Below are 17,978 nucleotides of genomic sequence, written 5' to 3' on the forward strand. Positions count from 1 at the left end.
TCTGCATGAACCACATATATCAATACTAAATGGTGTGTTTTTGGTAATTATACGAAGAATGAGTTCTCTGGATCCCTTTGATCCAGTAATTGGCTTTAGCAATGATTTTCCTTCACAAAGCCACTTTGCATACATGCAGATCAGTGGTCCACAGCTCATGTAGTCACTCTGATACTTACGCTTTGTTGTCATTGTGTCGACTGATGTGATTTGGATACCAAATTTATCATTCAGCACGTTATTTAGAAACAGCTTTGCTTTGTCGATATTTATTTGTGGTCAATATTTGCATATACAGAGAAAGCATATTTTCTTTATCCTGTCGGAACCAACAAGCTGTTTTTAAAACTATGATTGACCAGTTCACAGTAAAATTAACAAAATATATATATTAGAAATCTCATAATATAAAAATATTGTTATGATAATATAATCATTACATGTGTGCTACGTGCTAGTACTGTTTAATTACCTTGATAAATACAGATTTACTGGCTAAAAAATGTGTCGCAGAGACCTGGATCAACTGGCTGGTTGAGATTAGCATCTACAACTGATGCTTGTCCAGATATTCTTCCTCACTAGAAACCTCCCGCCCCAGCGCAGCAAAGACATCATCCTGTTAAAGAAAAGAACCAATATAAAATACTACTTTAATTTACTCTATTAAAAGCAGACTTAGTAAATACCACAGCGAAATGCATACATGCCCTGGTATAGGTTTACGTTATGATACTCATGAATAATCAGGGGACACACAGTAACATGTAAACTGTGACAGTAGTGGTTCAAATAAACAAATAATAAAATGGCATTAGCATAAGGAGCATTTTCCAAAAAAATCTGTGGTTTTAAAAAAAGAAGCCTCTGATAACTACTGTAGCGATCGACGTGTGAAAGCGGTAGATTTAACTTATTTAATTTACTCCAAATTTACTGAGGTCTTTAGATTAAATAATATACCATGCCTGTACCACATTTGACATATGCCGTGAGTACTATTGTGCTTACGTCTTAACCTCTAAGCTGTGTCACAATTTTAAAGGTTTTTTTTGTTTACTTTTTTTAAATTAGTGTTATAATTGACAAAAATAATATATATAATGAGAATTAGCATTTTTTTCCTACTGTTTAATGTGCCTTTAAAAAACGCTTTGATCTGCTTATCTATCAAAACTGCACCAATTCTCTGATCCGGGTTTAAATTAGTGTTATAATTGACAAAAGTAATATATATAATGAGAATTGGCATTTTTTTCCTACTGTTTAATGTGCATTTAAAAAACGCTTTGATCTGCTTATCTATCAAAACTGCACCAATTCTCTGATTCGGGTTGCGTCATAATCACTGTTTTGCTGCATCCTTAGAAAACCCGTACAACGCAGTGTACAGTATAGACGAGATCGTAAATAGAGTTAAAAATAGAGCTATAGAGTTAATTAATTAAAAATGCCAAGCTGTGTAGCAATAGGCTGTTACAACAACAGCACAAAGTTTCGCTTTTCCAACACCGATCCATTGCAAAGAAATAAGTGGATCGTTGCTTGTAAGAGGAAGGCAAAAGATGGATCTGACTGTAGTCCAACAAGCAAACACACCTATATTTGCGAGGATCACTTTATTACAGGTATTGGCTGTTACGGTACAGGTGTATAATGTATATCATATTGAGATAAAAAGTGCTTAGCATATGCCTATTTGGCTCTTCCATTATAAACATTAATATTTTTCTGACTGTTGACTGTATGCTGCTTTTTAGGACAACCCTCATTGGAAGAGTGCCATCCAGATTTTGTGCCTTCTCTATTTAATTTCAGGCAAATGTCTGAATTTGAAAAGAAAACTAAGCGGGAAAGCTATCAAAAAATGAGCTCCAGAACCACTGATATAACGACGACTACAAAAGCTCAAACCAGCATTCCAGCAGTTCATCACCCTGATACTAACGATAACGATGTAGATCTGGAAAATGATAAACAAGTTGAAGCAGTTCAATTGAATCGTCTGTTGCTTGATGAAGAAGTTGGTAGTCTCAGATCAGAAACAAGAAATACAAAATCTCCGAAGCAAGCAGTTTTCATATGAAATGTTTCGGAATGATGCAGACAAATTTAAGTTTTATACCGGGATCACCTGTGATGTTTTTGACTACATCTTTAATTTCATTTTATGTAATTTGGGGCTATGTAAATCTCCTGTCGCAATGAAGGATCAGTTGATGCTGACAATAATGAAGCTTAGATTAAACATACCCTTTGATTGACTGACAGATATGTTTCATTCATCCAGTACTTGGGTGCATGAAATGTTTTGGAGGTGAATAAATCTGATGTACAAAAAATGGCTTTTTTGATACATTGGCCAAGTACAGATGCTTCTAGAAAGACCATCCCTCGTGTATTTCACCAATATTTTCCACGACTAACGGGAATAATGGATTGTTTTGAAATTTTTATTGACAGACCAAAAGGCTTAAAACCTCGTGCTCAAGTCTACTCCAACTACAAAAAACATTCTATAATTAAAGTGTTTATAGTGTGCAATCCATATGGTTCCATTACATTTTTGTCCAAGGTCTGGGGTGGCAGAGCATCCGACATTGAAATTGTTAGACGTTCAAATTTTATCAGTCCCAAATACCTTGTTCCTGGTGATCAGCTTCTGGCAGATCGTGGTTTCACGTTGGTTGAAGATTTTGCATTGAACTGTGGTGCTGAGTTGATAATCCCTCATTTTACCAAAGGGAAAGCGCAATTGACTGCAAGAGAAGTGGAGGTATCGCGACAAATTTCATCAGTTCGAATCCATATAGAAAGAGTGATCGGTTTGATAAAAAATCGTTTCAAGATATTGAGTGGTCCCATACCAATGGTATCACTTAAGTCTCTTACTGATGAGTGCACCAATGCTGAGTTGGCAAGCATTGATAAGATTTTAAATGTCACTGCTGCTCTTACTAATCTTGGATCTGGTATTGTTTACAAGGAGTAATGTTATGATTGGTATTGCTATGTGGTCCTCTATATTAGGACTGGACCGCTCATTTGGAAGCTAGATGTGGTTTATTTACAACTGGTTTTAGTAGTTGTTTTTATCCTAGGATCCTAATATTGATCTCAAGGAAGGGCCGCTGTCCTGCAGCAGGACACAGTCACACATCGACGCAGTTTTATCCTATAATCCTAATATTGATCTTAAGGAAGGGCCCCTGCTTTATCAAAAAAAAAACTTGAGAAACGATTTATTAGGTAGGATAGCAGGACAGATCGACACAGTCGAGGCAAAGGGCTAATAAAAATTAAATATGACATTTTACTGGTTAAAACTGTTTAGTTGCCACACACAAAAATTGAGAGATTGCAATATAGGTTTTAACATTTACATTTTTTAGTCTTGCCCAAACATTGTCAAAATGTGTCGTCAAACAGCATGCAAAATTGTAAAAGAGAAAGTTTTGAAAAAATGTGACGTAAGCTACTTTAGTTTTACCTCGACAATATACTTTTGTTTCGTTACAAACTTACAAATATTTATTTTTTTTTCTTATTTTTCAGACATGTTGGACAATACCACTTGCCTTTTAAAGGTCTTTTAACATTAGCACATTTAAAGTGAAACCACTCAAATTGACAATCACTACTGTCACAGCCGATCCAGTTTAAGGAAGGGTATGCAGATTTGCAGCTGCAGTATAACTTTCCTGCACTTGTGCTCTGAATTGGTTTTGATATTGCAAGCTCATTCTTCCGTGTTAATAATTCCGGTATAATGCAGTTAAGAAAAAATGGCTGAACTTTCGATATTATTTCCGAACAAAATTGTTCATCCTTTGCTACTCTGAGTGGATATGGAGCCAGTTAGGTGTCCAGATCACCAGGTGACACAAAGACAAATTGAAGACATACAGTTGCTGCTGAATTTGTGAGTAATATCGATGTGTCTTCTTTAACTCAGTTGAGGGGGATAAACAAAATTCCTTGCGTTCAAGAGCTTCTGATAAGCTTGATGTGCTGCGAAGCGAGTAAGGACATTTTACCTCAATCAAATAACTCAATGAGTGACAATCACAGGAAAACACAGCATCAAGCGATGCGCCAATATATGATTTGTCACACTTGAGTCGCAAGCCTACTGAATCCATTTTAAAACTGGAGTGTTCTAATCTTATTATTTGGAACAGTACTACCAAAATGTTCACCTCCGCAAATCTTTTTAATCAAGGAGTAGGATGTTTTTTCTGGACTGGAACGAAGAACATCATGAAGAAAATTATGTCATAACTTAAAGCACCATTGGAAACAGAAAATAATTTTCTAAGTGACTCTGGTAATTTTGATCTTTCCTGTGCTTTAACCGTGGGGACAAATTTTTTACAGTAGTTGGTGTAGGTTGAAAGGACAACGGGTGGTTCTTTCAATGTCATTAGTTTTGCCAAAAATTCATTTTGCTGTTGATGATTCGAAAATGACGTATCGCTTAATTCGGAGTCAATTTTTTAAAAACTTTTTTACAGCACTTTCTGAATAAAAATGAATATTGTGAATGGGTTCACAATCAATCTTTGGAACAAAATCATTGTTCCATTTACATGCCTCATCTGTGCATGCTTTTTTGTTTGCATAACCATGGCGTACAGCGGCTTGAATTTTAAAAAGAATTGCACCCACATAGGAACATGATTCGCCAGGTCTGAAAACAAAAAATATTTATACTTGTTGTATCTCAAATAGACTGCGTATTCACTATCGTTCTCTTGCTCGTTTAACTTCATACAGATGGTCCTCTGAAGTACCACATGCGAACGCGGTTTGCTTTCTGCTTAAACATTCATCAGCATGAATCTCTATCTCGGACAAGGGGTACTGTCGATTGCATACCGGGCAACGCATTTTGGCTTCCGTGGTGTAAAAAAAAAACGATAAACTGTCTGTATCGTTTTCAGTTTTTTGGCAACTTTTATCACTATACTGCACGATTTTTCTCTGCATTTTGCAATCATATCACAAGCTTCACTTACAATTTCTCTTTTACTGTCGGGCAGTTGTTCACTGAGGTATAAGCATAATCGTTCATAAGGTTTTTCAAATTCCCAGGGGCGTTTACAATATTTTCTGGCCATCTCTGAACACCAATGATAAGCAAAGTTTCATCAAATTCAACATCGAATAGACTTCCTCTTTTTCACAGCAGCCTCGAGTATCTCTTCGCTTGTAGCACCTTTTCTTATGGTCAGAGGAAGAGCAACGTTCCTCTCAATGGAATTCACTCTTTACAATAATCGTTGCGCCGAATTAGGGCAATTTGAATGGTAACTTCTTTAGACTTTTTTAGTTTAGACTTAGGTCGGTAGGACTTGGCACGCCTTTCTTCCGATTTCTTTTCTGCATAATGATTAAAACTAGGAACTCCAGTTATTAATGAAGTGCTTGTTTTTGATGGTGATGGACTGCAACCAAATGGTCATAATTGAATAACTTTACCGTGCTGCATTACAGATATCTCCTTTTAAATGTGTTTCGCGTTTTTAATGTGTTTCGCTTTTAATGTGTTTCACTTTTTAAATGTGTTTCGTTTTTTTATTGTGTTTCTGCTTTTTAAATGTGCTTCACTTTTTTAATGTTTCGTTTTTTAAATGTGTTTCGATTTTTTAATGTTTCGCTTTTTTTAATGCGTTTCGTTGTTTTATTGTGTTTCACTTTTTAAATGTGTTTCGCTTTTTTAATGTGTTTCACTTTTTAAATGTTTTTCACTTTTTTAGTGTGATTCGTTTTTTTAAATGTGTTTCAGACGTGGCCGCTATGGGCCACCGTAAGTTTAACTATGCAGGAAAATGTTTGCAAGAGAATCAATAATGTATCTAACAATTTACACTTGTTTTTTACTTTTAGCTGACTTATAATTAGACATTGACCCCAAAAACTATAAATTAATATAGAGTACTATACAGACTTTACCTGGAGACCTATTGCAACACTTTTTAGATGATTTGAAAAAGAATTTTGTTAATTCGTTCCGTTATGCAACATTGGACTTCCATCGAATACAAATATGCACATTAAAAATTAAAGTGCTTGTTGGTGTAAACTGAAACACGCGTCTATTTTATTCTATTGTGAACTTTTAACACCATGTTTTTGTTCTGTGCCATGTGTATTTCGTTGGTTGCGTGCAATAGCTGCTGTTTATGTCCATTTTAGCTATTTTGAGATAATCGCGTTTAAAGTTTAAGAATTGTATAATAAATTCAGAAATCAGTATGGTAACATTATGGGCACATCTATCCCGAGTAACAATATAATTAGCTTATTTAATTGATTAACAACTGAATTACGCCGTGTCAGTGGACATAGACAATAACGGTCTTGTGATTCATAACTGCGTGGTGCACGTTATTGCGTTTGAACAATGTTATTTTTTATCTACGCTTTTACTGTTAAACGAGTTTTGTTTCTATACACCATCTGCGTAACGCAGTATTTAAGTGGTATAAATGCTACACTCGTGTAAAATCCCAATATTAACTTTGGCGCGAATTCCATGCGTTTAGCCCAGATGGTGTATATTTTGCTTCTCCAGCATAAAGCAAATACTACTAACATAAACTAAAAAAGGGTAGACTTAATTCAGACCACCTTTTACCAAATCAACTACATGCTGTTTCTACAACAAAAAACATTCTTGTGTACAAAAATCCGATTTACATACACACATTGTATGCAATTTGTTTTAATAAAACTTGCAGCAACCAATAACAACCATAAACAATAAAACAAACCAAGTAAAATAAAAATCTGTAACATAATACCAACAACTACAACGACGATAAGAATGGGTAAAGTAGTTTTCAACAATTTACACAATTGTACAGTTAAAGGAGCATACCTTTTTTTTCTTCTTGCACTTTTAAAAATATTTTGCCAATCTTGCATCAAGAAAACATCCACAGACTTTTTTGCACTTTCAATTGAACAATGCATGGAATCGCACTCCCTGCAGCTGTGACCTGAAAATCGAGAAAATTATTAGTAATTTTAGAATCGTTGGTGTTTTGCACACAGTATAGAAGCATGAAGGCAACGTTTTGATTGCGGTTCTGGCCACCGCATGTGTCAGTGTACAATGAAACTTCATTTATTTCTGGTGGCTGATTACAAATCCATTGTACACACACGTTGCAATTTCATTTGAGCCTCTACCACCATCGGTTGTCATACAGATCCTTTTTCGTCGAACAGTTATTCTTGGCGTTGTTGTTGCTGATAAAGCGATTTTTTCCGCACTTATATTAATTCTCAATAATTTGGTGTGATTGATAGTTTGAATTGTTGAGTAAGGTAGGTGGTCATACAGATCCTTTTTCGTCGAACAGTTATAAACACCGCGTCTCTCGTTTCTTCGCTCTTTTAGTTTACCGCTCGTAATAAATCACTATGCAGCCGCCACAATATGAATAATTTAACTTCTTTCATTACCTATTACTGCGTGATTAAGCTATCCAACAGATTCACAAAAACAAACGTCTTTAAGCGACGACAAGGTAACTAGTGTAAGTTTTACATGTCAACACATGGTACAGGAGGAGTTGTACAAAGCGCACACATTTTTTTATAACTATATATATATTTTTTTTATATAGTTTTGAAGAAGCATTTATTATACCAAATCAAAAATAAAATTTGAATTTTCTTCAGTATTTTAAAAACTAAACACGATCACAGTTAAGTGAATTTTTTTCTTATAGGAAATCCCATGCATTGTCGAAACAGCTGTTTTTTTACTCTAGCGGATTTTTTTCACGCGGTTTTTTTAAAAGCTGTATCGTTTTGGCAAACTTTGATGGTACGTTTAGGTTACATCTGAGCATATCTATCCATATACAAATTTTCATTCATATGCTGCTCTTTACGAACTTGCAAAGTGCATTTTTGAAAGAAGGTATAACGCTCAAGAACTTGCTAAGTGCATTATTAAAAGAAGATATAACGCTCCATGATGCGCTGGTACAAAAATATTATTTACCTACTACAAAAGTTTTACTAATTAACCTAGTTAAGATGCATTTGGCTTACCTAAAATACCTTAGGTTTCAAAATATTGGGTTGGGCAGCTGGTTTCTTTGCAAGAGGGGAAGGAACTGAAACTTGCTCCTAAATTAAGCACGATGCACGTCAAACCAACCCGCTATCAAACCATGAATAAAAGAAGGTATAACGCTCAAAAACTTGCGAAGTGCATTTTTAAGAGAAAGTATAACGCTCCATGATGCGCTGGTACAAAAATATGATGCACGTCAAACCAACCCGCTATCAAACCATGAATGTCAAACTTGCTGCACAAGTGAAAAAAAAGCCAGAACAATTTTCAAAAAGTTAACTGACTATAAACATATTTCTTCTAGTCACAGTACAGCTTCTGCAATACGCACAGTGTGTGGAGGATTATTTCTAAAAGAAGCACTTAGTACAACAGCTTTCTTTTGCGAATATTTTAACACAACAGCTTTCTTTTGCGAATATTTTAACAACTGGTTTGTGACATAATGAACAGCCGATTTTCGCAGAGTGCTTTATTTAGGGGATCAACTAAAAAGTGGATTTCCTTACGAGGTTTAGACACAGAAATAAAAAAGAATAGAACGCGCATACCAATGTCGGCAAAGGAGAGAGGTGATACACTCTCTCTCTTTCGCGGGTCGTTCCCGTTTACTATTGTAGTCAATGGAATCGACGGCGTTTTATGTATTTTTTTCTCGTTTTTTGACTTAATTTAAAGTTTTAGGGTGAAACAACTATTTTCTAATATTTATATATTTCAAACAAACCGTTTGTTTCAACATTTTTAATTAAATTTATTAAATAATTAAATTTCCCCAAAAAGTGGTAAACTGTAAGCGTTAACCTACCAAATAACTAATAAACTTGATTAGTTGGTGTAGGTTTTGAAATAAACCGCTAAAACCTCCCAAAAATACTTATGCACCTATGTTTTACAATGGAGACCAAGCGAAATGGGGACGGAGTTGGCGGTCACGTGAATAGAAAAAAGAATATATCACGGTTTTGAAAAGTTGCGCGTTCTACTGTTTTTTATTTCTGTGGGTTTAGACGAATATCGTCTTTCGGTACGTCACACACGGCATCGTTCGCCCGTGAATGCCACGTGGTGTGATGCAACCACGAATTCATCAGTCGTGCGTTTAATGCTTGTAGCGTACTGTTATTTCGTTTATTGTGTCTTTCCTTAACTAATTCATTCCGCAGAGTTGCTCCAATCATTCATTAAGTTTATTGTAAATAAATCGAGCTTTGAAATAGGTTGTACCTTATCGTCTATGATTGGAGCCTACTTATTATGCCGTCAGTAAAATGCCCATACCCAGTCTGTGGGTACAAAACTGAAGACGTGACAGATGACCTGCTTGTCGTTCTCCTAAAAATCCACGCGGAAAGCCACTCTAGTGGCCAGGCACAGACAATGAACGCCGCAAAGACGGTAAAAGTAAAGAGACCAAGTATTAAATCTGCCGGCACCACAGAGGAATGGAATTATTTCACCACCAGATGGGAGGAATATGTCACAGCAACGGGCGTCAAGGGTTCAGACAAAGTAATCCAGCTTTTGGAATGTTGCGACGAGGAACATCGCAACGACCTAACACGGAACGCTGGAGGATCTGAAAAGGACGTTCTTGTGGCCATACACCAACTTGCAGTAAGAAAAGAAAATATCATGGTCACAAGGGTAAAATTGCATCATATGAAAAAGGATAGAGACGAACCCATCCGCAGCTACAGAGTGCCCGACTACGTGGCCAGGCAAGCGTCTGTAACTTCACAGTACGGTGCCAAAATTGCGAACATTATGTGAACTACACCGATGACAACATACTTAGTGACGTTCTATCCAGGGGTATATGCGACAATGATATACAAGCAGCCCTGTTAGGCGATCAGAACCAAGACAAATCGATCAACAAATTCCTTCAATTCATTGAGGACAATGAATCGCTTCAATTCATTGAGGACAATGAATCGGGCAAACGATCTGCATTCCAGCTGTTTGACACAGACACTGCGCCAATCAAACCAAAAACACTTACATACGTAACGACGCACATCACACCCCCAACGACGATCGATTGTGCAGTTATTGTGGCGACAAAGGACATGGCAAATGGCCAACGAACCTAACTAGACAACAATAATCTCCAGCCTTTTCGACATTCTGCAATTACTGCGACAAAAAGGGGCATCACGAAACCGTTTGTCAAAGGGCAGAGTCCGGAACAAACGAAACTCTGAAACGGCCATCGAAGCAGTGGACATTATAAGCTCCACCACTAATTGGCTGTCGTCCAGGGCGAAGAAAAACATATCACTAACTCACCACATATACAACAACCTAAACAAAACGTGGGAGAAACGCCATTCTGACCCTCACCCAACCATCACGGTCACCGTTGCAGTCGCAATCAACGACTACAACTCACTGGGTCTAACGACTCCGGCTCCGACCACAGTCCGACCCCGGCTTGTGGACATCTCTAGTGGCAAACAACATGGGCGTCCATTGTCGATTTTACGTGAACAATGGCTGTCCTTACTTTCTGGTTTCTATGTTCTTTGGTTTAAACAGCCTTTATTTTAAAACAATGGTAACTAAATTTAACAGAATTTCATTTCTATTATATGATTACTTACAGCTGTTTCAGTTAAAATTTAGTCTGTGATTAAAGGATAAAAGCATTTAAAGATTTTTTTTTTCTTAAATTCTTTTTTCTCTTTTTTTCTCAACGAACGCTACAAATGCATAATTGTTTTTTCCTTCTTTTGCGCTTTAATATACAAAGCGTGATTTCCAGCCTTGGTCTTTTCTACATTATTCACAGCTGTTTCAGTTAAAATTTAGTCTGTGATTAAAGGATAAAAGCATTTAAAGAAACCATTGGCAAGTTTCTCTACCCCGTTCTACTAGTTCGTGAAGATGAGATATGTCATAGACCTTTTCTCAACGAACGCTACAAATGCATAATTATTTTTTTCCTTCTTTTGCGCTTTAATATACAAAGCGTGATTTCCAGCCTTGGTCTTTTCTACATTATTCAGCTCTTAAATAGTCACGCAGTCAAAACAGAAGGACGGCAAACTATTCTGCTTTAATATACAAAGCGTGATTTCCAGCCTTGGTCTTTTCTACATTATTCAGCTCTTAAACAGTCACGCAGTCAAAACAGAAGGACGGCAAACTATTCTGATAATCTACTCCGTGCAAAAACACAATGTTAACTGTGTAACAATTCCTTAACATCAACATTTTCGCTTGGTCAATCCAACTCGATCGCTAAATCCGACCCGTAAACCACTAGTCTGAGCGGATTGAGGATCGGTCGGCTTCGATCCGACTGACCTTTTTCTCTTCGCCGAAAACGAGAGTAGCGGATCGACGAGTCAAAGCGTGATTTCCAGCCTTGGTCTTTTCTACATTATTCAGCTCTTAAACAGTCACGCAGTCAAAACAGAAGGACGGCAAACTATTCTGATAATCTACTCCGTGCAAAAACACTATGTTAACTGTATAACAATTCCTTAACATCAACATTTTCGCTTGTTCAATCCAACTCCTTCATTGAACTTGTTTTCGTTAGCTCTTACATCCTTCAGTGGACCTTCATTGAACTTGCTTTGACGTGATATGCTTCTCTTGTTTTGTTTGCACTTGTAATGCTACCAACCAAATTACCCACGTTATAACAGCAGTGTAAGCCAAATCTGAAGAAACCTTTGTAATAATAATTTTTAAGAATTGTTGAGCTTTACCACCAGCAACCGCAAAATGCAATGGAGACCTTCGTTAAACTTGTTTTCGTTAGCTCTTACATCTTTCAGTGGAGACCTCCATTGAACTTGTTTTTCACGTGGTATGCTTCTAATGCTACCAACCAAATTTTTACCCACTTTATAACAGCAGTGTAAAAACCAAATCTGAAGAAACCTTTGTATAATAATTGTTAAAAATGTAGAGCCGTAATGTTGGCCAGAATGACTTATAATAGATACCATACTTGAATCAGGTATAATACATTGTTATTAATGTTGTTCTACCTGTTGCATATGCAAAGTCCTGACCAAACTTAACAATCATACACAATGGCGACACCTCTTGGGTGCTTGGTGAAACAGCCAAAAACTAAACCAACAATTAACAATGTTCTCAAATATTGTTTTACTGAGCCCATCTATCTCCTTGAACCTGACCCTCTCTCTTTATATTATGTTTTTTAATCATTTGCAATTTTCCTGTTCCACTTTTTCATCTTACAATGTTTTGAATGCATCTGAAAATCAAAACATGCAATGTGCTTTGATGTATATGAAAATAAAAACATGCCTAATATAACTATAGGACTTTTAAAATATATAATATGGTGTAAAGACGAAGCTGTTGCAACTCGACCCTAGGCACCAAACATGGGGGTATGCGTATACTACCTAAAAAAAAACGAATATAAATGAACACACAATTTAACATTTTATTCAGTTTCATCTGTAGTCTTTAACTGTTTCTAAATGCTAGGTTAGAAGTCGTTATCCATAACAGTAGTCTTTGACTATTACAAATATAGGTATGCGTATATTACCTGAAAGAAAAAGAATATAAATGAACACACAATTTACCATCTTTATTCAGTTTCACTTTTTTTAGTCTTTAAGTTTTTAAATACTAGGTTGGAAGTATTTATCCAGTTACAGTAGTGTTTGACTATTACTGATTAGAAGTCTTTAACTATTGGCTCTGTACCTCCCTGGTGGAGTAAGGATTATTACATTTTTACACTACCTACTGGAATACAATCACTAGAACGTATGAGGGCTCAACCTGGTCAAAATACAACACGAAAAAAAGAATTTTATGCGATAAGTTGTATTATTTTTGTATCACAAGTTGTATTATTTTTTAGATCTTAATCTCACAAAAAAATAATTTTAGCCTGCAACTTGAATTAATTTTACGTTACAACTTGATTTAATTTTATGCTACAACTTGAATTAATTTTACGTTACAACTTGAATTATTTTTACGCTACAACTTGAATTAATTTTACGCTTACGACTTGAATTAATTTTAAGTTACGACTTGAATTATTTTTACGTTACGACTTGAATTAATTTTACGTTACGACTTGAATTTTACGTTACAACTTGATTTAATTTTATGTTACAACTTGAATTAATTTTACGTTACAACTTGAATTATTTTTACGCTACAACTTGAATTAATTTTACGTTACGACTTGAATTAATTTTACGTTACGACTTGAATTAATTTTACGTTACGACTTGAGTTAATTTTACGTTACAACTTGAATTATTTTTACGCTACGACTTGAATTAATTTTACGTTACGACTTGAATTATTTTTACGTTACGACTTGAATTATTTTTACGTTACGACTTGAATTAATTTTACGTTACGACTTGAATTTTTACGTTACGACTTGATTTAATTTTATGTTACAACTTGAATTAATTTTACGTTACAACTTGAATTATTTTTACGCTACGACTTGAATTAATTTTACGTTACGACTTGAATTAATTTTACGTTACGACTTGAATTAATTTTACGTTACGACTTGAGTTATTTTTACGTTACGACTTGAATTAATTTTACGTTACGACTTGAATTAATTTTACGTTACGACTTGAGTTATTTTTACGTTACGACTTGAGTTATTTTTACGTTACGACTTGAATTAATTTTACGTTACGACTTAAATTAATTTTACGCTACGACTTGAATTGATTTTACGTTACAACTTGAATTAATTTTACGTTACGACTTGAATTATTTTTACGCTACGACTTGAATTAATTTTATATCCGGTAAAATCGCTCATGCGTTTCGAAACTTCGCGGGCAAAGCACGATTATGTGTTTTAGTTACCAAGGTGATCCTATAATATATAAATTATAGCGGCCATTTTCGATACCTTCTACTGGTGCCATTAACATAACATTTGGACATTGTACTAACTAGACCCCAGCGGTACCGATTCTAAAATAAAATTTTAATAATTTCTAAAACTATTAATTATGAATATGAATATTCGTCTCAAAACATATTTGTAGTATTTTCTACCGATTCAGCTTCGTCAGTTCACAACTGTAGAGTATATACCAACTGGTCAAAATGCCGATTGGTGGTAATTGTGGTAATCAAAACATCAGGTTCAAAATTGCGATTTGGCAACAAAACGAATTTTTATTAGAATGTGAAGCAACTGAGAAAAGAAGAGAGTAACTATAACGAAAAGGCACATTAATTAAAATATAGTAGGGTGGGGTAAGACGGAAACCTTGAGCACATTTTTTGCCAAAGATGTGAGAATTGAGGTCCACTGTTCCATGAAAAAAAAACAACTATTAGTCATTAACGTGCCCAACATTGAAAATGAACTAGGAAAACGAAAAGAACGAAAAAAAGTTTGGTCTCTCTCTCTACTGTAAACCAAAATAGGTTTCAGAAAACGCCCAATCCCACATTTTAAACAAAATGTCTCGTTTAGCAGGTCATATTTGTAGTATTTTCTACCGATTCAGCTTCTCAGTTCACAACTGTAGAGTATATACCAACTGGTCAAAATGCCGATTGGTGGTAATTGTGGTAATCAAAACATCAGGTTCAAAATTGCGATTTGGCAACAAAACGAATTTTTATTAGAATGTGAAGCAACTGAGAAAAGAAGAGAGTAACTATAACGAAAAGGCACATTAATTAAAATATAGTAGGGTGGGGTAAGACGGAAACCTTGAGCACATTTTTTGCCAAAGATGTGAGAATTGAGGTCCACTGTTCCATGAAAAAAAAACAACTATTAGTCATTAACGTGCCCAACATTGAAAATGAACTAGGAAAACGAAAAGAACGAAAAAAAGTTTGGTCTCTCTCTCTACTGTAAACCAAAATAGGTTTCAGAAAACGCCCAATCCCACATTTTAAACAAAATGTCTCGTTTAGCAGGTGGATCAACCACACACAGGTTCAAAATGTTTGAGCATGTATGGGCAGTGGGCAGGTATCCAATATTCGATGAATAAAAGTGAATGGTAGGAGAGACGGAATACCCAAGTACTGGGAATTCTGGTGAACCAGTTATGAATGCAAGTAAATGTTCAAGTCTATATGCTTCCTTCCACCAACACTACGCCTTCCACTGGCTACTTCGCGTACATACACTATAAAAGACCCATACACATTCTTCTCAGCCTCCCGAGCATTTCATCCCTCTTCTGAAAATTGTGGCTTAATACTTTGAATTATAAGTTGAGGAGTCAAAGATACGAACAAGAGTACGCAATTTTGGAAAGGTTAAAAAACATGAATGCATGCCAAGCTTTTCTAAGCCTTTCAGGAAAGCTATTTCACATTTATTGGTAGAGGAGTTTTCTACTAGCTTCTGAAAGCATGCATCATTGAGATATTTGGGCATTTGTCCATTCTGCAGAATTGCAATAGCAAACATAACACCAACATTTTCATAATCCTCGCTGATTAATTCTCTCAATGATTCACCACCAAAGTATTTTTCCTTTATTGCATGATTCATCAGTCTTATCCACTCTTTCCTGGGGCCACCATAATCAACCGAATCTTCCCCCATAAAGTCCACTTTAAATACTAATCGGAAATCTTCTATGTACTTGAAATTATCAAATGAGCAAATCAGTATTTTTTGACGGTCCACTAAAATAAAATTTGTATCAAGCTCTTCAGTTTCTTCGTCTATAGCTTGAATTTCTAAGCATCTCCCCGTTACAATATGTTGTTGTAGAAATCGGAGAATCTCAATTGGGTCAGTAATTGATTTATCTAAACAATCAGTAATTATATTGTTAATGTTAAAAGGACTGTTAATGTTAAAAGGACATAAGCTAAAATTGCTTTTGATGGGTTTAAGAATCTTTTGTCCACCACTTGCTTCGGAAACGATTCTTTCTTGACCACCACTTGTTTTAAAGGAAAAGTATCTGTCAATTGTTTCTTTGTCTGTACTATGTTGTGATGTCATATTGTTAAAGCTTGAATGATGCTGCTGCCGTAGATTTAATTCAGGCAAACCAACTTCCTCTCGAATGTCATTTAAAAATCTCACATATATTGCACCAGAAGGTGAAATAGATTTTGTTAGAGTTAGCCCGTCAATAGTTTTGTTGTCGGGCAAATTAGGCATTAGAAGCCTACCACATGAGTTTTTCACAAACTCAAACGGTTCATTACTACAGAAACTTGGTGCAACCTTTGAAATTTCCTCACAAAGCTGTTCATGAGTCCAGCTTTTTTCAATCAAAGCTCGAAACAATAAACTTTTGTTCCTCAAAATATGTCTTGTCTAACCTGGTAGGTACTTTAGTAGTGCCTTTCTCAACAGTTAGAGTTAGCCCGTCAATAGTTTTGTTGTCGGGCAAATTAGGCATTAGAAGCCTACCACATGAGTTTTTCACAAACTCAAACGGTTCATTACTACAGAAACTTGGTGCAACCTTTGAAATTTCCTCACAAAGCTGTTCATGAGTCCAGCTTTTTTCAATCAAAGCTCGAAACAATAAACTTTTGTTCCTCAAAATATGTCTTGTCTAACCTGGTAGGTACTTTAGTAGTGCCTTTCTCAACAAAAACAATGTTTCTTGTAACTATTCCACCTGTTGGCCGACCAGGTCGTGGCCTTGAAGGTATTCTTCCATATGGTCGCACTGATCGACCAATTCTTCGTTGCTGATGAGAAGATCCAGTACTGGGAAATCGCATTTGTAGCTCTGAAACAGCATTTGAAATAGAGGACTGTGCATTAGTAGCAGTAGTAGACACTCTGCAATGTGTTGGGTTGTTGTTGCTGCTTGAAGTAGCTGGTGATACAAGCAATGTGGTCAACCTGTTGATATTTTTTATTGCACTATCAGCAATATCCTTTATTTCAAGTGTTATATTATTATTTTGTTCCATTTTTCTGTACAATTCTACAATAAGAAAAAAATCAGAATTAGATTTTAAGATAAAATTTTATAAAGTTAACCTCTCTTGCGCTGCTGATGTTTTAGCCAATATTGAAAACATATTGCGTACCCTTAGGCGCCTAACATGGGTATGCGCAATTGGGGGAAATGTGACAACTTGACAGCTAACAAATATTGATATATACAAACTAATCAATTTAAAAAATCAAATCTATCTGTTTAGAATTTTCAATATTTTTAAAATAGATCTCAATAAATTTTAAAATTATGCATTTTTAGTTCAAACCAACTAAAAGGGGCATACCAACGTTTGAAAAATTGGTGAGTCAGCATAATCTAGTATGCAGCCAGGTTCAATCGAAAAATTAAAACAAAATAAAGTTTACATATTTTTATTCATCTATCCATATATACAAATTTTCATTTTTCGTTGGTTGCCCCTTTAATAAGCATAATGTTTTGATGATAAATCATCGATAGCTTTGAAAATTAAATTGCTCCTACATCTTCTGTTTGCAAAAAAATGTTTCAGTAAAGCAACAGATTCCCAATACAAGTCTTTTCCAAAGTTTTGATCATGAAATAAGGGATTTTTGGTAGTCTAACAAAAGATGGATCAACATCAATAGAGCAGGGCTCAACATTGACTTGATAAGCCTGGTCTTCAATGGTCTGAACTCCATTAGGGTCTACACCATAATCCTCAATTTCAGGTAAATTTAAAGCAGAGCAGTCTGAATTTAAATTTTCAAGCATTCCTGCCTCCCACAACTGAAGTGGTGACATATTTCCTTCGGAAGAGAGTGGGTGGTGATTCATATGATTCACAAATTCATCTAAAGATGCTTGTATCCTTGGTTTATATATGTACTGAAGACAGTATATATGAATGTCACATTGTGGGTCAAATTTGTTATCATGTTGTAATTCATCAAATATTTTATGATAAAATACAAGCACCCATG

General features: G+C 35.4%; 1 protein-coding gene and 1 non-coding gene across 2 annotated transcripts in view; both read left to right on the forward strand.

The window, feature by feature from the left end:
* Positions 1 to 1,384: 1,384 nt before the first annotated feature.
* LOC100177882 (ribonuclease P protein subunit p30-like) overlaps positions 1,385 to 17,978 on the forward strand; it is a 20,595-nt gene continuing 4,001 nt past the window's right edge. The window contains exons 1-2 of the mRNA XM_002129335.5: positions 1,385 to 1,392; positions 15,071 to 15,077. The gene's annotated coding sequence lies outside the window, so the exon portion shown is untranslated. The remainder of the gene's footprint in view (positions 1,393 to 15,070; positions 15,078 to 17,978) is intronic.
* Positions 4,332 to 4,397, forward strand: mir5599 (microRNA 5599). The gene has a single exon (NR_048939.1). It is a non-coding gene; the product is annotated as a microRNA 5599 (primary transcript).

Source organism: Ciona intestinalis, unplaced genomic scaffold (genome assembly GCF_000224145.3).
Source record: "Ciona intestinalis unplaced genomic scaffold, KH HT000116.2, whole genome shotgun sequence".
NCBI classification, from domain to species: domain Eukaryota; kingdom Metazoa; phylum Chordata; class Ascidiacea; order Phlebobranchia; family Cionidae; genus Ciona; species Ciona intestinalis.